The sequence below is a fragment of the Geotrypetes seraphini genome, chromosome 18, assembly GCF_902459505.1.
Source record: "Geotrypetes seraphini chromosome 18, aGeoSer1.1, whole genome shotgun sequence".
Taxonomy (NCBI): Eukaryota; Metazoa; Chordata; class Amphibia; order Gymnophiona; family Dermophiidae; genus Geotrypetes; species Geotrypetes seraphini.
The window spans coordinates 32062857-32071269 of NC_047101.1; the positions used below are offsets into that span (position 1 = coordinate 32062857).

General features: G+C 48.8%; 1 protein-coding gene across 3 annotated transcripts in view; it reads right to left on the reverse strand.

Moving 5' to 3' along the window:
- Positions 1-7071, reverse strand: part of RARS1 (arginyl-tRNA synthetase 1) — a 94908-nt gene extending 87837 nt beyond the window's left edge. The window contains exon 1 of one of the 3 annotated variants that reach the window (XM_033927301.1): positions 6708-7071. The gene's annotated coding sequence lies outside the window, so the exon portion shown is untranslated. The other 2 variants (XM_033927299.1, XM_033927300.1) reach the window with 2 other exon arrangements.
- Positions 7072-8413: the final 1342 nt, after the last annotated feature.

Here is an 8413-nt window from a genome sequence, read left to right on the forward strand (position 1 = left end):
AGGGTAGTTGATGAGTGGAATGTGCTCCCGAGGGAGTAGGTGGAGAAGAAAACGGCGACAGTTGAAACAAGTGTGGGATGAAAACAGAGCATCTCTAATCAGAAAATGGGTATACATTGAAGGAACTAAGGCCAATACTGGGCAGGCTTGCACGGCCTGTGTCCTGTATATGGACATTCAGTTGAGGACGGGCTGGAGAGGGTTTTGATGACTGAGATGGTTAAAATGGGCTGGAGTGAGCTTTGATGGAGACTCCAGTAGATGGAACCTAAGCACACTACTGGGCAGGGCTCTGGGTTTTTGGCCCAGAAATATCTGAGAAAAAGGCCATTTAAACTAAATTAATTTATGGAGCATGGATGGATGGATCACTCGGGTCTTTATCTGCCGTCATTTACTATGTTACTATGTAGTGAACTCAAGGGTGATTTTGCAGAGCTTGTCATGGAAGTAATCAGCCATAATCTGGGAGGAGAGAGAAGGAGTGGTCGGAAGTGGGGGCGCTTTGAGAGGCAAAGAGACGACGAGGGTTGGAAGAAAGGGAGTTAGTTGGATGTAGTAGTCTTGCTTGACCCGTGTAAGATAGCAAGTATAAGGAATGAGAGCATCATTTCTCTTCCCACATCCACAATCTACCCCACCCCCTCCACTTTACACCATAGGGGTTGGGTCCTTGCTGTCTCTAGAGAAGCGAATACTGGGGGATAATCCATCTGTAAAACCAAGCACATGAAAGGATGAGGGACACCATGGAGAGCAAGTCACATGGAGCGCAATTATAGCTTGCTGTGGCCCTGACTGCATGAAGCCAGCAGCTGCCTAGGAGAGGTGTGCGGCTGGGGTGGGGTCATGTATCCTCTCTCTTGTTTTCACAAATATGGTAACCCTAGGTAAAATTAACAAAGCTATGATTAGGGAAAGCTAGGTTCAAGAATTACAAGCAGCTGCAAAATAAATATTTAGGTGAGATATGTGGACAGAAAGAAGTGTGACAGCTCAAGAAGGTTATTGAAGGTTCAAGGTTCAGGAAACTGGCAAGCATTGATTTAGAAGCTGGCAGTTGAGGAAAAGATTACATATAGGAGAAGCTAGAAATTCCTCTTGTATCCTAGTTAAGGTACGTTTTCTGTAATTAGAGCTGTGCACGCTCAGTAGTATGTCCCCCATTGTAGAGCTCTTTACCTAATCATCTTAAGCAGGAAAAAGACTGTCCACAATTTAGGAAGCAACTGTGGCCCAGTTTTTGCACAGATTGATAGGATGACTTATTTTGTTCTGTTACTTGATAGTCTGTTTCTAATTTTATTCCTGAAAATAAGCTAATTGTAAGTTGCTCATAGTCACAGGCTGACCTAATCCCAGATATTCAGTGACAGAGCATGCAGTTCCTGGCATTAAATGTGCATTACTCCTGGAAGAATTCTGCGTAACTGCACAATGCAGAAAGCACAATCAAGCAACACTCCTCTTTTCCTGCACAGAATCTCTAGTGGTGTCAACTTTATTGGCTCACAGTATTGGCAGCAATTCCCACACACTTCCTGCCGTTAACCCGGAAGTCTCTCTGTGGTAGAGGGGAGGCTTATGGGTTAGCAGCAGCCAGTGGATGGGAATTGCTGCTGAAGCTGCGACCTGCTGACGCAAGCCTTACTAGGGACTTCTCCAGGGCTCATAAGAGCCCAGGGCCGTTGTGTGTTTTGCTTTTGCTTCTAGACTCAGGTCTGTCGGTGGGGAATGGTTGGGAAGGTGATTTTTGCATATTATTTCTAAAAACTGATGATGACTGCTTCCCTTTGCTCGCTTGGAGGTCCAAGAGACTCTGTAGTGTCACCCAGACCTTTAATGCCTTCTCTGGCTTTCCTGCTGAAGAAAATCCAAGATGGCCATCGCCAGCAAATTCGGACCAAAAATGGTCTACTTTGGGCTGAAGCCCACTCAAAATTAGCTGTCTGGCCACACATCACAGGAAAAATATTCTAAGGCAAGATATGGTCCAGAGGAAATTAACCAAAATTGTGAAGGATCTACATCAGAAGACATAACACTTGAAGACCTTTAAATTAATGCTGCAAACTAACTCTGAAATTAATGCATTAATTATTAATCACAATTAAGAAAATTAATCATGTCACAGCATTTTCTATCTCCTCCAAACATAACATAAGAAATGCCTGCACCGGATCAGACCTGGGGTCCATCCAGTCCGGTGATCCGCACACGCGGAGGCTCAGCCAGCGTACCCTGGTGCATACATTAGTCACTCGTATCCCTCAATGTGTCCTGCAAGAAGATGTGCGTCCAATTTTCCCTTAAATCCTAGAATGGTAGTTTCCTCCACCATCTCTTTTAGGAGAAAGTTCCAGGCGTTCACCACTCGCTGTGTGAAGCAGAACTTTCTGACATCTGTCCTGGCCGGGTCCCCTCTCAGCTTCAGGCCATGACATATCTCCTTCCAAGCAAAAACTGGAAATGATGTCAGAGGAGGCAGGATGGGCCCAAAGGAAAGCTTCAGAGCAGGTCACAGGAGATGTATGTGCAACAGAAGACCACCTTTAAGGTAGATCAGAGGGAGGGAGTGACCTATGAGAACTGGAGGGGTCACCAATAGAATCTATGGTCAAGGTGATGACGTAGAAGCAGGATGGAGGGACAATATTAGTCCTTCACAGAAGGGAAAGGGGGTGAGATTCAATATACCACCTTTCTGTAGCTACAGTCAGAGCAATTTAGATATTATATACATGTACAGTGTTTTGGATAACAAGTATGTTTTCGGTGCATTTTCTATTCAAGTTTTTGGGTTGTGGAACGAATCGTCTGAGTTTCCATTATTTCCTATGGGGAAATTTGCTTTGATATACGAGTGCTTTGGATTACAAACATGCTTCTGGAACGAATTATGCTCGCAAATCAAGGTTTTACTGCACAGTACTCCTCCCAAATTAGCGGGGGTTCCATTCCCGGAACCCCCGCAAATTTCAAAAAACTGCGAATACGGTTTTTAGGCAGGGGAGACAGGAGAGGGCAGCCGGAGTGCCGGCGAGTGAAGGAAAAATCTCGCGGTATGCTCCGACCACCTCTTCCTGTACTAAAGTCAGGCCTCACCAATCAGGAGCTGCTTTGACACGCAGGAAGAGGCGGTTGGAGCATACTGCAAGTGATTTCCCTCACTCGCCGGCGTTCCGGCTGCCCTCTCCTTCCTGGTCATTCGCAGTCAGAAAATACTGCGAATGACCGGGACCACGAACTGCGAATTTGAGGGGGAGCACTGTACTTATTTTGTACCTGGGGCAATGGAGGGTTAGGCGCAAGAAATTGCACTGGGAACAATATATATACCTTTACTTGTGCAATTAATTGTGATGCATGACCTACTTCTACTGGAGCGCTGGTCTAGGTCCTGGCAACTCAGTTTCAATGCCAAAAAATGCAAAGTCATGCCCTTGGGGAGCCGAAATCCATGCAAGGTTTACACCCTAAATGGCGAGATCCTGACAAGAACTGAAGCAGAAAGAGACTTAGGGGTGATTGTCAGGGAAGACATGAAATCTGCAAACCAAGTGGAGCAAGCTTCATCCAAAGCAAGGCAAATCATAGGTTGCATACACAGGAGTTTCGTCAGCCGTAAACCGGAAGTCATTATGCCACTGTATAGATCCATGGTGAGACCGCACCTGGAGTACTGTGTGCAATTCTGGAGGCCGCATTACCGCAAGTGCTGAGACTGGAATCGGTCCAGAGAATGGCCACCAGGATGGTCTCGGGACTCAAGGAGCTCCCATATGAGGATCGGTTAGGGAAGTTGCAGCTCTACTCACTCGAGGAACGTAGAGAGTAGAGAGTTGCGCGGGGACAGAAATCCCACCCGTCCCCACCAAAGTCCCACCCGTCCCCGCGAGGAATCCCACCCGTCCCCGTGAGGAATCCCTCCATCCCCACCCGTCCCCGCGAGGAATCCCCTCCGTCCCCACCCGTCCCCGTGAGGAATCCCCTCAGTCCCCGCCCGTCCCTATAAACTTCAGAAATAGTTATTTCATTTAATTATGCTACTGAATTAAAGGCTCTGGTAGAAACCCATTTACAAATAAGCAAAAAGATTTTATTAATTTGAAAATATTAATTGGGAAGAATACATACTTTGTAAACGGGTTTCTACCAGAGCCTCTAATGTTTATAAATTTTTATCAACACAACTAATATACTACTTTATCCTGAAGCAAAAAAAAAAAAAAAAAGAAATAGAATTCTTTTCCTACCTTTGTTGCCTGGTTTCTGCTTTCCTCATGTTCTCATTCAATTCCTTCCATCCACTGTCTCTCTTCCTTCTGCATCTTCCATTTGCTCTGTTACTGTGCCTCTCCCTTTCTTCCCCCTTCCAAATTGGTCTGGCACCCATCTTCTTCTCTCCGCTCCCCCCATAGTCTGGCATCTGTCTTCTTCCCTGCCAGCGTCTTCTCCCTACTCTCTCTTCCTCATTTCCTTTCAGTGTCCTTCTGCCCCCCATCTTCCCCATGCCCTTTCAGCGTCCTTCTCCCTCTCTGTCTTCCCCATGGCCTTTCAGCGTCCTTCTCCACCCCTTTGTCTTCCCCATGTGCTTTCAGCATCCTTCTCCCCCCTCTGTCTTCCACAAGTGCTTTCAGAGTCCTTCCCCCCCCCGCCCTTCCCATGGCCTTTCAGCGTCCTTCTCCACCCCTTTGTATTCCCCCATGTGCTTTCAGCGTCCTTCTCCCTCCTCTGTCTTCAAGTGCTTTCAGAGTCCTTCCCCCCCCTCCTGTCTTCACTATGGCCTTTCAGCGTCCTTCTCCCCCCTCCTTCTCTACCGCCCCGGGTGCAGCACAGCCGGCCAGGTCCCCTTACTTTTGTGGCACTTCCCCGACCGACCGACAACAGCCCCGGTCCGACAAACCTCCCTGCCCTTAACCGCGAATCTAAATTACCTTCTTACAGCTGCTGTAAGAAGGTAATTTAGATTCGCGGCTACAGGGCAGGGAGGATTGTCGGACCCGGGCTGTTATCGGTCGGTCGGGGAAGTGCCACAAAAGTAAGGGGACCTGGCCGGCTGTGCTGCAACCGGGGCGGGGCGGGGCGGACCGCCCCCCTCCCTTGGTAGCCACTCGAACCGCGAGGCTACTCTCCTTCTCCTTACCTGCCCTGCCTGCAGCACAGAGCCGAACGGAAGTCTTCCCGACGTCAGCGCTGACGTCGGAGGGAGGGAGGGAGGGAGGGACGTCAGCGCTGACGTCGGGAAGACTTCCGTTCGGCTCTGTGCTGCAGGCAGAGAAGGTAGGGAGAAGAAGAGCCGCGCGACTGAGTACATCCAGCCCCGCAGGAGCCCCGCGACCCTCGGAGGCGTCCCCATGGGATCCCCGTGACCCTAGGGGGCGTCCCCACGGGATCCCCGTGACCCTAGGGGCGTCCCCATGGGATCCCCGTGACCCGAAGGGGGAACCCGCGGGATTCCCGTCGTCCCCGTTCCTGTGCAGCTCTCTAGTAGAGAGAGGGGAGATATGATCAAGACATTCAAGTATCTCACGGGCCGCATCGAAGTGGAGGAAGATATCTTCTTTTTCAAGGGTCCCGCGGCAACAAGGGGGCATCCGTGGAAAATCAGGGGAAGGGGTAAAACGCGGACCTGGCGGATCTAAACCCGTACGGCCTTAAAAATCTGAGGCCCGTGTCGGTTTGTAATTGCTGTTGCTGACAGACCTTGATGAGATTTTTGCACTGACGGATCCGTCTCAGCATAGGGAGGGAAAAGTGTTAGGATCCGTCAGCGCTAAAAATCTCTTCCAGGTCTGTCAGAGCCAGAGACTAGTGCTGGAGCGGCAGAGCAGAAGCCAAGAGAGCGGGGACATAGGATTTGGACGTGCGTAATGGAAAAGAAGTCTCCAAACTCCAGCACAAGTCTCTGGCTCTGACAGACCTGGAAGAGATTTTTAGCGCTGACGGATCCTAACACTTTTCCCTCCCTATGCTGAGACGGATCCGTCAGTGCAAAAATCTCATCAAGGTCTTGTCAGCGACAGAAACTACAAGCGGCAGGGACACGGACCGACACGGACCTCAGATTTTTAAGGCCGTACGGGTTTAGATCCGCGTGGTCCGCGTTTTACCCCTTCCCGAAAATCAGGGGCGGGAAACTGCACGGTGACACTAGGAAGTTCTTCACCGAAAGGGTGGTTGATCGCTGGAATAGTCTTCCACTTCAGGTTATTGAGGCCAGCAGCGTGCAAGATTTTAAGGCCAGATGGGATAAACATGTGGGATCTATCCGCAAAGATAGATAGGGAGGGTCATTACATTACATTACATGCTTATATTCCGCCTGTACCTTGCAGTTCTAAGCGGATTACATCAGAAAGATAGCTGGACATTTCCAGGAAGAGAAATACAATTAAAGAAGTTGGTCCTAGTACAACAAAAAAGATAGCTGGACTTTTCCAGTAAAGGAATAGAGTGGGCAGACTTGATGGGCCGTGGCCCTTATCTGCCATCTATGTATATGTTTCTATTTTAATCATCATGCAATCACGCACGATTAACATTTTTAAACACCTACAGCTGACGAAGAGGAGGTCGAATGCGGACGTTTAAAACCAACAGTTCCCAAAGGCTCGCGCCAGCACGCCTCTTCCCACGTGACGGGGGCCAACGGCCACCTCCTCCAACTGCCTCCTCCACTCCGCTTGCGCCACGCTCAGACTCACCGTCCCACCTGCCGTTTCAGGTCGCGCGTGACCGCCTCCCGCGACTCTCTTTCACCGGCTTCGCCACCTCAGCCCCACCCTCCGGAAGGTACGTCAGAATGGGAAGACGGAGGAGGGGCGGAAGTTGCGTCTGTAGAGAGTTCCAGGCCAGTGGCGTAGTAGCTTTATTTTACTATTGTGGTTAAAAAAACAAAACAAAACCCACATCTCTTTTGACCATTTTGCAAACAGATTTCTAAAAGTGTTCTCTATGTGCGAAAAGGAGCGTTTCCAGGATCCTCATTGACTTGCATTGAGATCTTGGTTACAAAAAAAAATCAGGATCCTGGTCCACCTTAACAGCAGACCGCCCCTTTTTTTGGATTGCCACAGCTGCTGCATTTCCCGGAATCCCCTGCAACGCCGTCTTCTCCTTCTCTGCCGGTCCCGCCCCCTTATGACGTTCTCTTCTCTTCCTGTGTGGGCGGACCGGCAGAGTCGTGGGGATTCCCTGCAGATTAAGGACAACCAGAGGGGCAGTAAAAATTGGCTATAGCTCAGGAGTAGGAAACTCCGGTCCTCCAGAGCCGTATTCCAGTCGGGTTTTCAGGATTTCCCCAATGAATATGCATTGAAAGCAGTGCATGCAAATAGATCTCATGCATATTCATTGGGGGAAATCCTGAAAACCCGACTGGAATATGGCTCTCCAGGACCAGAGTTCCCTACCCCTACTATATAGCTTATCAGGCAGAGGAAAGAAAAGAACAGCAATACTTTGGATTTACAATTTTAGTAACTTGGTCAATCTTATTGAAACTAATTATTCAGATTTATTCAATTTTTATTCTGTTCACCCTGAGGAGCTCTGAATGGTTTACATCAATCCAGTCGGGTTTTCAGGATTTTCCCAATGAATATGCATGAGATCTGTGTGCATGCACTGCTTTCAATGCATATTCATTGGGGAAATACTGAAAACCCGACTGGATTGCGGCCCTCAAGGAGGGACTTTGAGATCCCTGGTTTACATGAATTTATTCAGGTACTCAAACATTTTTTCCTGCATGCCCTGGTGGGGCTCACAATCAATCTAATTTACCTGGGGCAATTGGGGAGGGGGTTAAGAGATTAGCCCAGGGTCACAAGGAGCAGTCTGTGTTTGTACCCACAACCTTAGCATGCCGAGTCTGTAGCTTTAAGCACAGTGCCACATTCTTCCCCTAGGCAAGTTAATGTTACTGTCTTTTAAACAGTACAGCAGGATGTAGCTGCTCCTCCTTCCATTAATATTCCTAAACCTGCAGCAGGAGAAGATCAACACCTTCTGGATCAGGGGTCTCAATGTCCCTCCTTGAGGGCCACAATCCAGTCGGGTTTTCAGGATTTCCCCAATGAATATGCATGATATCTATTTGCATGCACTGCTTTCAATGCATATTCATTGGGGAAATCCTGAAAACCCGACTGGATTGCGGCCCTCAAAGAGGGACTTTGAGATCTTTGTTCTGGATGGACTAATGCAGGGCTGCCCAAGTCCGGTCCTCAAGATCTACTGACAGGCCAGGTTTTCAGGATATCCACAATGAATATGCATGAGAGAGAGATTTGCATACCAAGAAAGCAGTGCAGGCAAATCTCTCTCATGCATATGTATTGTGGATATCCTGAAAACCAGGCCTGCCAGTAGATCTCGAGGACCGGACTTGGGCAGCCCTGGACTAATG